The 18,981-nt window shown below is 45.7% G+C and overlaps 1 protein-coding gene and 1 long non-coding RNA gene across 5 annotated transcripts in view; one reads left to right on the top strand and one right to left on the bottom strand.

Annotated features, from left to right (window-relative positions):
* Positions 1-13,545, bottom strand: part of LOC139229805 (uncharacterized) — a 36,312-nt gene extending 22,767 nt beyond the window's left edge. Inside the window, exon 1 of the long non-coding RNA XR_011587812.1 lies at positions 13,503-13,545. This is a non-coding gene — a long non-coding RNA (uncharacterized lncRNA). The remainder of the gene's footprint in view (positions 1-13,502) is intronic.
* Positions 1-18,981, top strand: part of ctnna2 (catenin (cadherin-associated protein), alpha 2) — a 1,881,920-nt gene that overhangs the window by 1,203,349 nt on the left and 659,590 nt on the right. The window lies entirely within an intron of this gene.

Below are 18,981 nucleotides of genomic sequence, written 5' to 3'. Positions count from 1 at the left end.
TGGCCTTATCTATAATTGACATGGTAGGAATAGCGAGGCCACGAGAGATGGCAAGAGAGAGGGCAAGAGAGATGACGAGAGAGGGTGGCCGTGAATATGGATTTGGGAGACAACAACACATTCAAGGGCTTTGGAGAGAAAAGGGACGTTGGAGATGGGGCGGTAGCTAGCAAGCACAGTGGGGTCAAGGGTTGTTTTTTTGAGGAGAAGGGTGATGACCGCAGATTTGAAGGAGAGGGGAACAGTACCTGAGGAGAGAGAACGGTTAACAATGCTGACTAACACGGGAGCCAAAAAAGGAAGTTATGGGCAGAGCCAGACCAAATCGCATGCGCTGGCCTAAGTTTCAGTCCCAGAGAATTTTAACTGCTGGGCCTCATCTACATGTCATCCATCGGCTGCCTGCCCCAAACAAACGGAAAGTGATAGCTGGCCAGTGAGCAGGAGAGGAAATTTGGCTGAGACTAAGGGAAAGCTCATAAGAACATAAGAAATAGGAGCAAGAGTTGGCCATTTGGCCCCTCGAGCCTGCTCCACCATTTAATAAGATCATAGCTGATCTGATCATGGACTCAGCTCCACTTCCCTGCTCGCTCCCCATAACTCTTTATTCCCTATCGCTCAAAAATCTGTCTATCTCCGCCTTAAATATATTCAATGACCCAGCCTCCACAGCTCTCTGGGGCAGAGAATTCCATAGATTTACAACCCTCTGAGAGAAGAAATTCCTCCTTATCTCAGTTTTAAATGGGCGGCCCCTTATTCTGAGATTATGTCCCCTAGTTTTAGTTTCCCCTATGAATGGAAATATCTTCTCTGTCTCCACCTTGTCGAGCCCCCTCATTATCTTATATGTTTTGATAAGATCACCTCTCATTCTTCTGAACTCCAATGTGTATAGGCCCAACCTACTCAACCTTTCTCCATAAGTCAACACCCTCATCTCCGGAATCACTGGCAAGTCGCCACGTCATGAGGCGGCCTTGTTGCCATGGTCTCGAGTGAGGGAATTATGGAGTGGGGGAAGTCTGGGGCAGTGAGGCTGCGGCTTTCCTTGTGGAATCTAAAGGAACACTCCTGCTCTGCCTGGTTTCACAAAAATACAGTTTCACACTTACCTGAAGGACTTCTTCTGTCTGCAGACCTGCTTGAGTCCACCTGCAAGTTATAATGTAAAATGGTGCAAAAAGGTTGACTCTCAAGCACAACCTGCTCAGTTTTAACTGTACTGCGGCCTGGTTTTTGCCAGATGGGTATGGTTAAAACTGACCCCATATCTATCTGTTCCCTCTACTGGCTAACACCTGGCATGATTGTATTGAGAACCAATGCAAACTTATTTGCCAAGGCAATGCCCTCAGTGCTACTTTTGTGCTCATTTTCACACTCCTCCCTGATCAATCTCTTCCTGTCTTTATCCTCCATCTATGGGGTCATCATCATAGGAAGACCCTTGGAATCGCGGAAGACTTACTTCCACTCTTAGCATCAGTTCTTAGGTGGCTGTACAGTCCAATATGAGAACCACAGTCTCTGTCACTGGTGGGACAGATAGTCATTGAGGGAAAGGGAGGGCAGGGAGCCTGGTTTGCCGCACGCTCCTTCCGCTGCCTGCGCTTGATTTCTGCATGCTCTCGCCGACGACACTCGAGGAGCTCAGCGCCCTCCCGAATGCACTTCCTCCACTTTGGGCGGTCTATGGCCAGGGACTCCCAGGTGTCAGTGGAGATGTCGCACTTTATCAGGGAGGCTTTGAGGGTGTCCTTGTAACGTTTCCTCTGCCCGCCTTTGGCTCGTATGCCGTGGACGATTTCCGAGTAGAGCGCTTGCTTTGGGAGTCTCGTGTCTGGCATGCGAACTATATGACCTGCCCAACGGAGCTGATCAAGTGTGGTCAGTGCTATTTCTTGTGGGTAACTATCTCTTGAAACACATGTTAGTGAGGGAGTGAGTACTTCCTGTTCCTCCTTCGGCTCCCTAACTTTGACGTTGTGTGAATGTAGCAAGTGCATTTTCCCTGGTTGCTGAAACCATCCAGGAATTCCAACATGCATCAGCATTTATATAGCACATGTCTACCTTCCAGTTATCTTTTACCATTTTATATACAGCAAAGAAGCATGCTGCATGTTGCCTCTTTTCTGCAAGATTTTTATTCTAGAATTTTCAGCTGCATATGACACTCTTCTGAGTCCCATCTCCAGTAATCTATATATGTGGAAGGCAACTTGCCTTGAGAGCCAGTTGCAATCTACTTTATTTTCAATCTACAAATTTAATTCATGACACTACTATATATTTAATTCAAATAAGTTTTTTACACATGGAGAGTGGAGAGCACCAGTTCAAATTGTCACAGGACGGGAGAGTGGAGAGCACCAGTTCAAACTGTCACAGGAGAGTGGAGAGCACCAGTTCAAACTGTCACAGGACAGAGAGTGGAGAGCACCAGTTCAAACTGTCACAGGACGGGAGAGTGGAGAGCACCAGTTCAAACTGTCACAGGAGAGTGGAGAGCACCAGTTCAAACTGTCACAGGACAGAGAGTGGAGAGCACCAGTTCAAACTGTCACAGGACAGAGAATGGAGAGCACCAGTTCAAACTGTCACAGGACGGGAGAGTGGAGAGCACCAGTTCAAACTGTCACAGGACGGGAGAGTGGCGAGCACCAGTTCCAACTGTCACAGGACGGGAGAGTGGAGAGCACCAGTTCAAACTGTCACAGGACAAAGAGTGGAGAGCACCGGTTCCAACTGTCACAGGACGGGAGAGTGGAGAGCACCAGTTCAAACTGTCACAGGAGAGAGAGTGGAGAGCACCAGTTCAAACTGTCACAGGAGAGAGAGTGGAGAGCACCAGTTCCAACTGTCACAGGACGGGAGAGTGGAGAGCACCAGTTCAAACTGTCACAGGACGGGAGAGTGGAGAGCACCAGTTCAAACTGTCACAGGACAGAGAGAGGAGAGCACCAGTTCCAACTGTCACAGGACGGGAGAGTAGAGTGCACCAGTTCAAACTGTCACAGGACAGAGAGTGGAGAGCACCAGTTCAAACTGTCACAGGACAGAGCGTGGAGAGCACCAGTTCCAACTGTCACAGGACAGAGATTGGAGAGCACCAGTTCAAACTGTCACAGGACGGGAGAGTGGAGAGCACCAGTTCAAACTGTCACAGGACGGGAGAGTGGCGAGCACCAGTTCCAACTGTCACAGGAGAGAGAGTGGAAAGCACCAGTTCAAACTGTCACAGGACAGAGAGAGGAGAGCACCAGTTCAAACTGTCACAGGACAGAGAGAGGAGAGCACCAGTTCCAACTGTCACAGGAGAGAGAGTGGAGAGCACCAGTTCAAACTGTCACAGGACAGAGAGAGGAGAGCACCAGTTCAAACTGTCACAGGATAGAGAGTGGAGAGCACCAGTTTAAACTGTCACAGGACAGAGAGTGGAGAGCACCAGTTCCAACTGTCACATGACAGAGAGTGGAGAGCACCAGTTCAAACTGTCACAGGACAGAGAGTGGAGAGCACCAGTTCAAACTGTCACAGGAGAGTGGAGAGCATCAGTTCAAACTGTCACAGGACAGAGAGTGGAGAGCACCAGTTCAAACTGTCACAGGAGAGTGGAGAGCACCAGTTCAAACTGTCACAGGACAGAGAGTGGAGAGCACCAGTTCAAACTGTCACAGGACAGAGAGTGGAGAGCACCAGTTCAAACTGTCACAGGAGAGTGGAGAGCACCAGTTCAAACTGTCACAGGACAGAGAGTGGAGAGCACCAGTTCAAACTGTCACAGGACGGGAGAGTGGAGAGCACCAGTTCAAACTGTCACAGGACGGGAGAGTGGCGAGCACCAGTTCCAACTGTCACAGGACAGAGAGTGGAGAGCACCAGTTCAAACTGTCACAGGACAGAGAGCGGAGAGCACTAGTTCTAACTGTCACAGGACAGAGAGTGGAGAGCACCAGTTCAAACTGTCACAGGAGAGAGAGTGGAGAGCACCAGTTCCAACTGTCACAGGACGGGAGAGTAGAGTGCACCAGTTCAAACTGTCACAGGACAGAGAATGGAGAGCACCAGTTCAAACTGTCACAGGACAGAGAGCGGAGAGCACTAGTTCCAACTGTCACAGGACAGAGATTGGAGAGCACCAGTTCCAACTGTCGCAGGAGAGTGGAGAGCACCAGTTCAAACTGTCACAGGACGGGAGAGTGGAGAGCACCAGTTCAAACTGTCACAGGACAGAGAGTGGAGAGCACCAGTTCCAACTGTCACAGGACAGAGAGTGGAGAGCACCAGTACAAACTGTCACAGGACAGAGAGTGGAGAGCACCAGTTCCAACTGTCACAGGACAGAGAGTGGAGAGCACCAGTTCCAACTGTCACAGGACAGAGATTGGAGAGCACCAGTTCAAACTGTCACAGGACGGGAGAGTGGAGAGCACCAGTTCCAACTGTCGCAGGAGAGTGGAGAGCACCAGTTCACACTGTCACAGGACGGGAGAGTGGAGAGCACCAGTTCAAACTGTCACAGGATAGAGAGTGGAGAGCACCAGTTCAAACTGTCACAGGACAGAGAGCGGAGAGCACTAGTTCCAACTGTCACAGGAGAGAGAGTGGAAAGCACCAGTTCAAACTGTCACAGGACAGAGAGAGGAGAGCACCAGTTCAAACTGTCACAGGACAGAGAGAGGAGAGCACCAGTTCCAACTGTCACAGGAGAGAGAGTGGAGAGCACCAGTTCAAACTGTCACAGGACAGAGAGAGGAGAGCACCAGTTCAAACTGTCACAGGACAGAGAGAGGAGAGCACCAGTTCCAACTGTCACAGGACAGAGAGAGGAGAGCACCAGTTCCAACTGTCACAGGAGAGAGAGTGGAGAGCACCAGTTCAAACTGTCACAGGACAGAGAGGAGAGCACCAGTTCAAACTGTCACAGGATAGAGAGTAGAGAGCACCAGTTTAAACTGTCACAGGACAGAGAGTGGAGAGCACCAGTTCCAACTGTCACATGACAGAGAGTGGAGAGCACCAGTTTAAACTGTCACAGGACAGAGAGTGGAGAGCACCAGTTCAAACTGTCACAGGAGAGTGGAGAGTACCAGTTCAAACTGTCACAGGACAGAGAGTGGAGAGCACCAGTTCAAACTGTCACAGGAGAGTGGAGAGCACTAGTTCAAACTGTCACAGGACAGAGAGTGGAGAGCACCAGTTCAAACTGTCACAGGACAGAGAGTGGAGGGCACCAGTTCAAACTGTCACAGGAGAGTGGAGAGCACCAGTTCAAACTGTCACAGGACAGAGAGTGGAGAGCACCAGTTCAAACTGTCACAGGACGGGAGAGTGGAGAGCACCAGTTCAAACTGTCACAGGACGGGAGAGTGGCGAGCACCAGTTCCAACTGTCACAGGACAGAGAGTGGAGAGCACCAGTTCAAACTGTCACAGGACAGAGAGCGGAGAGCACTAGTTCCAACTGTCACAGGACAGAGAGTGGAGAGCACCAGTTCAAACTGTCACAGGAGAGAGAGTGGAGAGCACCAGTTCCAACTGTCACAGGACGGGAGAGTAGAGTGCACCAGTTCAAACTGTCACAGGACAGAGAATGGAGAGCACCAGTTCAAACTGTCACAGGACAGAGAGCGGAGAGCACTAGTTCCAACTGTCACAGGACAGAGATTGGAGAGCACCAGTTCCAACTGTCGCAGGAGAGTGGAGAGCACCAGTTCAAACTGTCACAGGACGGGAGAGTGGAGAGCACCAGTTCAAACTGTCACAGGACAGAGAGTGGAGAGCACCAGTTCCAACTGTCACAGGACAGAGAGTGGAGAGCACCAGTACAAACTGTCACAGGACAGAGAGTGGAGAGCACCAGTTCCAACTGTCACAGGACAGAGAGTGGAGAGCACCAGTTCCAATTGTCACAGGACAGAGAGAGGAGAGCACCAGTTCCAACTGTCACAGGACAGAGAGTGGAGAGCACCAGTTCCAATTGTCACAGGACAGAGAGTGGAGAGCACCAGTTCAAACTGTCACAGGAGAGGGAGTGGAGAGCACCAGTTCAAAGTGTCACAGGACGGGAGAGTGGAGAGCACCAGTTCCAATTGTCACAGGACAGAGAGTGGAGAGCACCAGTTCCAATTGTCACAGGACAGAGAGTGGAGAGCACCAGTTCAAACTGTCACAGGAGAGGGAGTGGAGAGCACCAGTTCAAAGTGTCACAGGACGGGAGAGTGGAGAGCACCAGTTCCAACTGTCACAGGACGGGAGAGAGGAGAGCACCAGTTCAAACTGTCACAGGAGAGAGAGTGGAGAGCACCAGTTCAAACTGTCACAGGAGAGAGAGTGGAGAGCACCAGTTCAAACTGTCACAGAAGCATCCAGTCGTGCCCCGGTAACTGCCCCCAAAGGAAGTGGATTGTGGGAAATTGCACTCTGCTTCCATTGAGGTGTAGTAAGGCCAATTCTGTGGTGGGAGCAGGACTTCCACGCTGGGGGCTAAAATTCCCAGCCCCAGAAGGTTACAGCCCCCAAGATGGGAGCCTGTGTGGGAGGCAGAGGGAAGTTGAGGGGAGACGAGGGTGGGGGATGGAGGGGAGAGTGGTGGAGGTGGGGGAGGGGGAGCGGAGAAACCCAGAGCGGGGACAGGAGTGGCCACATTGCAGCGAAGGTCTGCGGGTGGGCGAAGTGTGTTGGAGGGGTGGGCCTGGGGGCTCTGTGCCTCGGTGTGGAGAGTGTTCAGAGTGGGATGGACGGGTTGACTGCGCAGATGGCTGTTGGTGGATGTGGTGTGGTTGTCGTCGCGGGAGCGTGGCTCCGGGGTGGCCAGGGCTGGTGTCTCGACATCCGGGGGGTGTTCGGCATTTGGGAAAGATTTTGACGAGACGGGGCGGGTTGGGTGCGGGGGGAGTGTTCCCGGTGTTGGGTGGGTCCGGAGCCAGTGACGGGGGGGGGGGCACGGTCTTGGGATGGGGGGTGGGCTGTTTGGGGCTGGGATTGGGAGAGACTTCTTCACTCGGGGAGTTGTTGGCCTGTGGGGTTCCCTGCCGCGGAGAGTTGTTGATGCCAGTTCATTGGATGTGTTCGGGAGGGAGTTGGATGTGGTCCTTGCGGCTGGGGAGGTCGGGGGCTTTGAAGGGGGCGTGCGGGGGGAGGCTAGGTGCCGGGGTGGGTGATCAGCCATGATCTTGTTGAATGGCAGTGCAGGCTCGAATGGCTGAATGGCCTACTCCTGCACCTATTTTCTATGTTTTCTATGTTTTCTATATTGGACCAGAAATGTGTTTGTAATATTAGAGGGTACCGGCTTTATTTAAGTTAATTGGACCCTTCCTGTAATGATTGGCTAAACTGGTGTTTTTGATTCAGGAGAGGTAAGTATTTGCCCCCCACTATCTCTGTAGCCTCCTCCAGCTCTACAGCCCTTCAAGATCTCTGTGCTCCTCCATTTCTGGCCTCTTGCGCATTCCTGATTTTATTCGCCGCACCATTGCTTTCAGCTGCCTAGGTCCTAAGCTCTGGAATTCCCTCCCTAAACCTCTCCGCCTCTCTACCTCCCTCTCCTCCTTTAAAACGCTCCTTAAAACCTATCTCTTTGTCCAAGCCTTTAGTCATCTGTCCTAATATCTCCTTATATGGCTTGTTTTGTAATTTTGTTTGATATTGGTGCTATGAAGCACCTTGGGATGTTTTACTACGTTAAAAGCGCTATATAAATGCAAGTAGTTGTTGCTGAGGTGCCTTCTTTCGAATGAGATATCTCAGGTGGATGTAAAAGATCCCATGGCACTATTGGAAGAAAAATAGGGTTGTTTTCCCGAGTCCTGGACAATATTTATCCCTCAACCAATGTCAATAAGAAACAGAATAAGTGGTCATTTATCACTTTGCTGATTGTGGGAGCTTGCTGTGCGCAAATTGGCTGCTGCGTTTCCCACATTACAACAGTGACTGGACTTAAAACGTACTTCAGTGGCTGTAAAAGCACTTTGGGACATCCTGAGGACATGAAAGGCGTAATATCTCTAGGTTACGATTATGATATTTATTTTCTAGGACAGAAATAATATGCAAAACAACCACAGCCTGAATACACAGTATAGAAAATCTAGTCCTAGATAGAAAATCATCTCCTCTGCTGTTAGCATTACAGTCAGTCCTTCAGGGCTCGTATTGTGTAAATAAACTCAGTCACCCATTCCTTCAGCACATTTTTTAGTAGCATGAGAGAGAGAGAAGACAAACCTCATTATTTTCTGAATATTTCTGGGAACCATCAAGCTCTGTTTTTATTTTTGTTGCGGTCAAAGTACGTGCCAGGAATTGGAACAAGGGCTCTCACTGTCCGGAGTGCAGTGACACAGCTCCACTGCCAATCAATGAGCAACCCTGACGGATCTGGCCAGGATATTGAACTAAAATCTAATTCTCTCTTTGGTGAATCCATTCACGTTTCAGTCCAAGTCCCGTGGGCTGGTGAAATTAGAGAAATAAACTTGAAATAGGAGCTCATTTGGCTCAGTACCTCCCAAGAATATGAGAAATACTTGGGTTTAGAATACGTTCCCACTTTTTCCGTAACAAACACTCTCAGGCCTGGAGTAAGGGGGTCCTGGCCAATATTTATTCCTCAACCAACATCACCAAAACAGATTATCTGGTCATTATCACATTTCCGTTTGTGGAACAGTGCTGTGCGCATATTGGCTGCCGCATTTCCGACATTACAACAGGGAGTACACCTCAAAAGTACTTAAATAGCTGTAAAATGCTTTGGGATGCCCTGAGGTCATGAAGGTGCTATATAAATGCAAGTCATTATTTCCTTTGTCATAGCAGAGTAAAACTGTGCACCAGCAATATACCTCAGCCTGGCCTCAGAAAAACTCTTAGAGGTAGATTGTGACTTTGTGCAATAGTGTAAAACTGGTGATAGTGAATCTATAGCCCATTTTACATCTCCCCCAGGGCTGGATTTTCGGTGTTGATGTTTTTGGGGCAATAATGACGGTGGGGAGGGAAAGCTAGCGCCTGGGAATAGTTTGCGCTTCAGTACTTAAGTTTGGGCAGCTGGGCCCTGAGTCAGGGGGCACAATGGTAATGGATGCATTGTACACCTCTCTCGGCGCTAGGATGGGACATTCCCGAGCTAAAGAGCCGGGCCGGGAGCGCTCCGAGAGATGCCTAGGATGGGGGTGGGGGGGAAACCTAAAAAAAATACCACAAAGACATTTCCAAAACATTGCCCACTCCACCACAACACAAATAGCAAGAAAAAACAATCACACTTGCCTTAGGAGTCCATTACTCACCTCTTCACCGACAGGATGGTTGGACCGCCCTGATTTCCCAGGTGGTCAGTGCGAGGGGCGTTTTCATCCGGACGGGTCGGGCAATAGTCAAAAACTCGTGCCGGTGTCGCAACCAGAAACGCTGCACACCGGGCGTAGCTCTTCCGGGCGGTGCTGCTTCGCACTGCCGCAAAACCCGACCCGAGGATCGCTGCAGGGCGCTGGAGGCTGACCGCCCAGAACACCTCACCAACGCCATTGTCACCGCTCCGGGGTGAAAAATGGAGTGGAGAAGACCCAAAAATCCAGCCCCTTTTCATTTCCCTTGAAGTCAATCGGGATAGATGTAAAATGGGCTGTCAACTCACTGTTACCCATTTCACACTATCCCACAAAGTCAAGATCTACCCCTTTGTGTGCCAATAGGATATGTTCACGTGACATTTGTAAGTAACACCATGCATTCAATGTCAGTTTGTTCTGCATCTGTGGCGGGTTTGCGTTGTGGGCCTTCAAACATTAAAATTTCACTCAGAATCGTTATTCTGAAACAAAAAAAGAAGACTTTCATCACATGAATCAAAATCCAAGTTCCAGGGATAAAAATGTTTTAAAAGGGAAAATAAATTTCAGAAGGTGGTAGTGTTGCTGGCATGGGAGAGATGAGGAAGGATTATCAAAAGAATCCATTTCACTTCAGACAAGCAGACATCTGAGTCCATTTGAGTTTAAATCTTGTGACACCAAAGGGAAGAATTGATAATTAGGAATTTCTATAAGACTCCAGGTTAAAAGAAGAAAATTCATATTGAATTATTTGAGACACTAAATAGAGGAGCAAGAAAATACCAAGTACATAAGAACATAAGAAATATGAGCAGGTGTAGGCCATTTGGCCCCTCGAGCCTGCTCCGCTATTCAATAAAATCATGGCTGATCTGAATGGGTGGGTTTAATTAGACATTGTAATGAAAAAGAATAAAGGGTGAAATAAGTGATTATTTATGCACGGGCATGATACTTGTGTGCATGCTCTGTTTTGTTTTTTTACATTACTTAACTTTTATTTTTCAATTTGTAGTTGGTTTCGGTCGGGATAATCTTCCACTGTTACAAGTTGTGCTTCAACGAGTTTTTGGACAGGGTCAGTTCCTAACTAAAGTAGGAACTGTCAGTCCTGCAAACTCTGGTTTTCCAGCAACCACATACAAATCTATTGCTTTAATGATGAGGGTATTTAATCTTTTTATCCAAGAATTGCTATCACAGCACAAGAATAGAACAAAGAACAGGATGAAAAAAAACGTAATTCGGTTCATCAAAGCTTTCTTTCTGCAGCCCATTATGGCACTTAGCCACTCGTTTAATCTTGTGAAGGAAAGTTCTGCATAAATACTGTAGTTTCCAACGGTAATCATGTAAACTCCTAGAATGTCGCATCTTCATGTTTCAACCCATAAATGCTGCCCTCCCGAGACTCCCGTCTTACGTAGAATTAGATAGAACTTACTGCATGGAAACAGGCCTTTCGGTCCAACTAGTCTATGCTGGTGTTTATGCTTCACACAAGCCTCCACCCACCCTACTTCTTCAAGCCTATCTGTGTAAAATTGTATTCTTTTCTCTCTCATATACTTATCTAGCTTCCCCTTAAAGGCATCACTGCTATTTGCCTCAGCTGCTCCCTGTGGTAGCGAGTTCCACATTCTAACCACTCTCTTGTTAAAGTAGTTTATCTTGAATTCCTTACTGTATTTATCAGTGACTATCTTATATGTATCGCCCCTACTTTTGGACTCCCCCACAAGTGGAAACATCTTCTCTATGTTTACCCTATCGAGCCTTACATAATTGTATCGACCTTTATCAGGTCATCTCTCAGCTCTCTCTTTTCGAGAGAAAAAATCCCCAGCCTGCTCAGTCTTTCCTGAGTTCTAACCTCTCAGTTCTGGTATCATCCTTCTAAGTCTTTTTTACACCTTCTCCAGTACTCACCCTGTACTTGTGTTATTCTGTATCCTTGTTTACAATATCTAATGAAATGATATGATGTGCTATATTTCACCAGAATAATCATAATACTTCAACTTGGTAAATATACTGGATGGGACGAGGAATGCTGTGTTGAATGGGAGTGGAAGAATGAATCAGACTTGTTGTGAATGGCAGCAGGCCAAGGTTGAATTGTGGACATGAATCAATATTCTGAATTTCTTCCCAGTCTCCCACTTCCCTGCCCGAACCCCTATTCCTTAACTCTTTCTCACCAGCCTTTCTCCCCAAAGCCCCTATCCCCAGCCCCTATTTCCCATCCTTTCTTGAATTATTCCCAAGCATTTTTTTTCCAAAGCTCCCGGCCCTGACCCCATTCCCCAGACTCCCTATTCTTGAGACTCCAACACCGACCCCATTTTTCCTGGTCGTCATCTCTCCCTGACCCACTCCATCAAATCCCATCCCGTACTCTCCCACTCTCTCCTTTCCCCACCCCCAGTCCTCTACCTCCCTCTCCTTGGACCCGGTCTGCTGTCTCTCCCCTCCCCCGCACCAAGCTCCCAGTACCCTGCTCCTTGTCCCTGTTCACACTAGCCTTTCACCTCTCCACGCTCACTCTCTCTCCCCCTCCCCTTCTCCCCCAGACTTCAGACAACCAGTTGGTCCTAGTTTCCAGTCCCCCCTAAGTGGGGGCCGGCTCTCTACGAAGGCGGCTGGTATATGGTACCAAGCCCGAGGCTTCGTTGGGCAACGGCCAGTGACGTCATTGAGTGGAGGGTCCATTGCTGCGGTGGGCAATTTAAAGCAAGAGGTACTGTAGCCTGCTAGCAGCAGAACCTGGGAGATTCTTTCCACAGTCCAGAGACTCCCGGGAATTCTGGGAGGATTGGCAACCCTACTTCTCAATGGCCAATACATCCTTACTGACATACAGTGCCCAAAACTGAATGCAGTACTCCAGATGTGGGTCTGACGAAGTTTCTGTACAAATAAAACATCACTTCCATAATTTTGAATTTCAACCCTCTTTGAGATAAAGGCCAACATTCCATTAGCTCTTTTGTTTACTTTTTATACCTGTGCACTAGCTTTTAATGATTTGTGTACTTGGACACCCAAATGTTTTTGCTCTTCCCCCGTTCCTAGTTTCGCCAATAAGAAAATATTCTGAATTATCTTTCTTAGATCCAAAGTGGATGAACTCATTCTGCCACAGTTTTTCCCACCCACTTACTCTGTGTCCCTTTGTAACTTCCTGCTCCCATCCACTGTGACTCCTAACTTAGTGTAATCTGCAGACCTGTCCAACTCTCCGTTCCTTCTTCCAAGTCATTGATATATATAGTGATAGGCTGAGGCCCCACTTGTCACACCTCGTCAATTAGAGTACATTCCCTTTATCCATACCTTCAACCCATTATCCACCCACAACACAAGGCTACCTCCAATTCTGGGCGCTTTTATTTTTGCTAATAATCACTTACGTGGAATCTTATCAGAAATCTTCTGTGTCCGTACAGGCAACATCTACAGACAATCCCCTGTCCACCAGGTTAGTGAACTCTTCAAAAAATACAACTGGATTAGTCAGACGTATACCCTAACCTTTCAGAAATCCATGGACTACATATGAATCCATCATTAACACCATAGTAATGTTAGGTCCAGTAACAATGGGATGATATGGGTGTTCAGTTTTTATGGCCTGTGTTGTCATAGTTACATAACAGGGCGCCCTGCACGGGAAAAGCCTGGCCAATTTCTTCAAGGGAGCAGAGGAGTGTATTAGAATGCATTAAATGGGAGCGAGGACTTTTTCATGTATGAACATCCAATTTTGACTTTAAGTTACTCAAAAATAAAGGACTGGATTTTTGGTTTTGCTCATTTCGGGACGGTAATGGCGGCTGGGTAGTAAAGTTTGCGCCCGCCAATGGTTTGCGCCTCAGTCAGCAATATTGGGCAGCTGGACCCTGAGTGTGGAGCGGAACGTTAAGGGAGGCGTTGCACACCCCTCTTAGGGTGCTAGGCCGGCTGAGCAACTGAAAATCCTGAGCTAAAGAGCTGATCTGCGAGCGCTCTAAGAGATGTCTGGGGAGAAAAAAAAGACCTGAGAAAAAAACCACCAAAAACATTCCCAATACATAGCCCACACCACCACAATATAAATCGCAAAAAAAAGAAAAAACAATCACACTTACTTGAGGTCGGCATTACTTACCTCACTGCAGCCGTTACAGTTGAAAGGCCTGCTTTCACAAATGGTCCCAGCAGGGTGCGCTGTGGGGCACTACGTGTCGGGCGGGAATCAAACATCGAGTCGGTGTCCCAATCAGGAGCGTTGCACATCGGCTCGCCTCTTCCAGGCGGTAATGCTCCGCGCCCCATCGAAACCGGCCCCGAAAACCCCAGCGAGCTGCTGGAAGCTGGTTGCCCGCCCTCTGGGGCGAAAACACAGACGTACAGCACTGGAAAATGCAGCCCAAAGACTCAAGCTCATGAATCATTTTGAAATGTGCCCCTTAGATTATTAACGTGGAGACTTTATATTATCAGGCCGTTTATTATGGGTGGTTTGACTGCCTATACTTTGCAACACTTTTTGCAGCTTGGTAGTCGGCTAGGTATTTTATGTCTAAAAAGATATAGTCAGAAACTAAACGAATTGATTAGAAATGAATGAAAATGAGTTGGTTGTAAATCTATAGTGTCCCGCTCAAAATCTTTAATGTAACCAATATATTCACTTTGTTACTGACAACTATTTTTCTATCTGTTAAGTTCTGTGTCTACTGTACAGGAGTACAGTAACGATTGATGACATTCCAGCTGAGTCTGTAACCAGACTCAATGCAAAGCATAAAAATTGAATTACTTTGTTCATTAAAATGACAGATTGTTAAGTAATTGTCTGCCAGTGCCTCTGCTACTTCTCAGAATGGAGCGCAAGTCATGCAGACAGAGAATAAACAAAAGCACTTAATCAGAAAATGGCTGCTGTGAAAACCATTAGCAACATGATTTTTGCTTTTGTTTGTTCGAATAAGATTTCTAGTTTGGTTTGATTGCTAATTAGGTGAAGTGAGAAGAATCCACCCATTTCTTCATAGCAGTACTTGGCCGGTATGTGACAGGAGAGATTTATTTTCGCTCAAAAGAGTGGTGCTGTTACAATGCCAACATTGGCTGCTGAGACACTTCGCGCTTTCATTATCAGCTATGGAGAAGCACTAAGGGAAGCCTTAATCTCAGCGACGATGAGACCTTTTTTTTAATGGTATTTTAAAATTGGAAACTATGCCGATTTGTTTCAGACTATTGCATTCTGCCCCTCCACAAGTAATTCAGTACCACTGGGCAGTCATTTTACCTAGATGTAATCATTAACCGTAGCTTCTAATTGCTTAAAATGAAGGAGATAACAACAACAACTTGTATTTATATAGCGCCTTTAACGTAGTGAAACGTCCCGAGGCGTTTCACAGGAGTATTATGCGATAAATATTTGACACCGAGCCACATAAGTAGAAATTAGCGCAGGTGACCAAAAGCTTGGTCAAAGAGGTAGGTTTTAAGGAGAGTCTGGAAGGAGGAAAGAGGTAGCGAGGCAGAGAGGTGTAGGCAGGGAGTTCCAAAGCTTGAGTTGAGCGATTATAATCAGGGATGCTCAGGAGAGCAGAATTAGAGGAGTGTAGACATCTCGGGGAGTTGTGAGGCTGGAGGAGATTACAGCGATAGGGAGGGGAGAGACCATGGAGGGATTTGAAAATAAGGATGAGAATTTTGAAATTGAGTCGTTGTTTAACTGGAAGCCAATGTAGGTCAGCGAGCACAAGGGTGATGGGTTAGCGGAACTTGGTGTGAGTTAAGACACGGGCAGCCGAGTTTTGGATCACTCCTAGTTTAGGGTAGGAAATGTGGGAGGCCAGCTAGGATTGCATTGGAATAGTCAAGTCTTGAGGTAACAAAACATGGATGAGGGCGGTAGGCAGATGAGGAAATCAGCGATCTTAGTTATGCTGCGGTTATGTGATCGAAAGCTCGTACTATCTGGACACAAATCCAACCCGTAATTCTTTCTAGCTTCCAATCTGTGCCAATTTTGAGAATAATATCTTTGCATTTTTACTCAGAAAGGTCAGTGTCTATGACACAAAAATATTTCTCTGCTCAAAAACCTGAGCTGTATTGAGTTAGACATAAACATGTATTCAAGGCAGGTCGTTAACACAAAGCTAGAACAAACCCAATTTAAAAGCAGCATCCAGAATGGTGATTTTTAAAAAAATTTATTCAATCCAAATTAATTTTACAGTGACACTCAAATTCAAAATCTGAGTGCACATGCCCAGTGAATCCAGACCCAGCCCTGACATGTAAACGGATCAAGAGAAAATTTAAAGATGATTAAATAAAACAGAGGTTTCTGAATAAAAGATAAATCCAATTTCCCTTTCTCCCTCCCACAGTGTTAGTATTTTGATTAGCAGCAGGTGTGACAGGGTGGGATCCGATCCCATTCCTATTGGCCCCTCAATTCGCACTCATATATCAAACACTGTCACTTTGCTCCCAATTTGTTTTTTAATTCTGCTGATTTGTTTCATGTTTTTTCATAGATGCAGACAGCAATTGAGAAAAGCCATTACTGATGAGCAATTTATTATTGAAGAATTAAATAGAATACACAGCACAGAAACAGGCTACTCGGCCCAACTGGTCTGTGCTGATGCTTATACTTCACACCAGTCTTCTCCCATTACATCTGCCTCATCTTAACATAGAAAAATTACGACACAGAAGGAGGCCATTTGGCCCCCCGCGCTCATGCTGATTGAAAAAGAGCTACCCAGCCTAATTCCATCTTTAGCACTAGGTCTGTAACCTGTAGATTTTGTCTTTTTAAGTGCACATCCAAGTACTTTTTAAATGCTAAGAGGGTTTCTGCCTCTATCACCCTTTCAGGCAGTGAGTTCCAGACACCCACCATCCTCTGGTTGAATTTTTTTCCTCATCTCCCCTCAAATCCTTCTACCAACTACTTTAAATCTATGACCCCTGGTTATTGACGCCTCTGCTAAAGGAACTAGGTCTTTCCTATCCACTCTATCTAGGCCCCTCATAATTTTATACACCTCAATTAAATCTCCCCTCAGCCTCCTCTTGTCCAAGGAAAACAACTCCAGCCTATCCAATCTTTCCTTATAGCTAAGGTTTTCCAGTCCTGGCAACATCATTGTAAATCTCCTCTGCACCCTTTGTAGTGCAATCACATCCTTCCTGTAATGTGGTGACCAGAACTGCATGCAGTACTCCAGCTGTGGCCTAACTAGTGTAGTTTACAGTTCTCGCATAACTTCCCTGCTCTTGTATTCTATACATCGGCTAATAAAGGAAAACATTCCATTTGCCTTTTTAACTACCTGATTGACCTATCCTGCTACCTTTAAGGATCTGTGGATATATACTCCAAGGTCCCTTTGTTCCTCCACATCTCTCCATATGCTCCCATTTATTGTGTATTCCCTTGCCTTATTGCCCCTCTCCAAATGCATTACCACACACTTTTTCGGATTGAATTCCATTTGCCACTTTTCTGGCCCAACTGACCAGTTCATCGATATCTTTCTGCAATCTAGAGCTTTCCTCCTCACTGTCAACCACACGGCCAATTTTTGTATCATCGTCAAATTTCCTTATCATGCCCCCTACATTTAAGTCTAACTCATGAATATGTACTATTTCTCTCATGTAGTCATCTAGTTTCCTTTTGAAAGCATCAAAGATATTTGCCTCAACCTGTGGTAGCAAGTTCCACATTCTAGACACTCTCTAATAAAGAAATGTTTCCTTATTTCCCTGTTGGATTTTATTATTTTGTATTTATGGCCTGTCCATCCCATTTATAATTTATAAAGACCTCCATCAGGTCACCTCTAAGTCTTTTTCCTAAAGAAAAAAGACCCAACCTGTTCAATCTTTCCCAACAGCTGTGATCTTTCAGTTCTGGTACCATCCTTGTAAATCTTTTTGCACTGTCTCCAGTGTTTCTATGCCCTTTTTGTAGTATGGAGACCAGAACTATGCATAGTACTCTTAAGTGCGGCCTGACCAGAGTTCCACACAAGTTCAACATAACTTCACTCCTTTTGGATTCTATACCCCTTGAAATAAATCTCAGTTCTCTGTTAGCATTACTTTTATTGTTTTGTTGACCTGTGATGCTGCTTCTAATGATTTGTTCACCTGTATTCGTAGATCTCTTTGCTCTTCTACTCCTTTCAGTTTCTTATTTTCTAAATTGTAGGTGATGTATCTGTTTTTCCTACCAAAGTGCATCACCTCACATTTAAGGCTAACTTGCCCTTACAGCCCATTCTACAAGTTTTCTAATGTCTTCTTGTATTATGTTGCATTCTTCCTCAGTGTTAACTACAACCCCCAGTTTGGTATCATAAGTAAATGTTGATACTGAGTTACTTTTCCGAAGTCCAAATCATTAATGTAAATTAAGAATAACCGTGGTCTTAGCACTGATCCATGTGGAACAACACTTGCTACCTTCCAATCTGAATACCTACCCTTTACCCCACTCTGTTTTCTATTTTCAGCCAACTTTATTAATGTGTAATATGATATACATTCGTTTTTTTATATTACTTGCATTTTGGAATTGTGTGACAGAATTGGTATTGAGAAATAATGAGAAATAAAAAGTTATGATATTATGACATTATGACATCACAAGGATGGAGGACGGTGATTGGTTCTTCCATATTAATTGAACCAATGAACAGGGAATGAATTTTGAAGAAAGCTAAAAACCTATTTAATTTGCTTCAATTGCTGATTTTCTAATTTTAACTTAATTTATAATTATAGTATATATTATTTAATTTTGTTTAATTATATTTAATCTTTATTATACTGATTTTACTATTTTACACTCCTTATTGTATTATTTACAATGTAATTTGAATTTCTTTTGGTTTTTTTTGCCTGTGTCTATCTGCGTGCACATTTTGGCTGCCGCTTCAGACCCGAACCTTTTACTTCTTTTACACTTCCTTCTCCTGCTTTTTCTCTCTTTCCCTCCCTTGACAATATCTAATATGTTGTAAGACTGTTGTGAAGCGCCTTGGGACGTTTTACTACATTAAAGGCACTATATAAATAAAGGTTATTATTATTATTATTGGAACCCCGCCCCCACTCCCTGCCCAACCCATACCTCATTGTGATCATTTCTTTTATATTTCTTCTTATTGTATTTGAAATTTTTCAGCCTGGTAGGAATATAGCAGCTTTCTTGATAAGAGATTATTCTCCTTCGAGTAAAGAAGGTTAAGGGGAGATTTAATAGAGGTGTTCAAAATTATGAAAGAGTAAATAAGGAGAAAATGTTTCCACGGCAGGAGGGTTGGTAACCAGCAGACACAGGTAAAGATAACTAGCAAAAGAACGAGGAGGGGAGATGAGGAGAATTATTTATTGCACAGCGAGTTGTTATGATCTTGTTATAACCAGGGTTAGATTATTAGGAGAGATTACATAAACTGGGCTTGTATTCCCTGGAATATGGAAGGTTAAGGGTGATTTGATTAAGGATTTTAGGATTTGAAAGGCATTGATAGGGCAGTGGGGGAGTCTAGGACAATGGGACATAAGCTTAAAATCAGAGCCAGGCCATTCAAGAGAGA

The sequence above is a fragment of the Pristiophorus japonicus genome, chromosome 2 (genome assembly GCF_044704955.1).
Source record: "Pristiophorus japonicus isolate sPriJap1 chromosome 2, sPriJap1.hap1, whole genome shotgun sequence".
NCBI classification, from domain to species: Eukaryota; Metazoa; Chordata; class Chondrichthyes; family Pristiophoridae; genus Pristiophorus; species Pristiophorus japonicus.
This window is presented reverse-complemented; position numbering and strand designations above follow the sequence as displayed.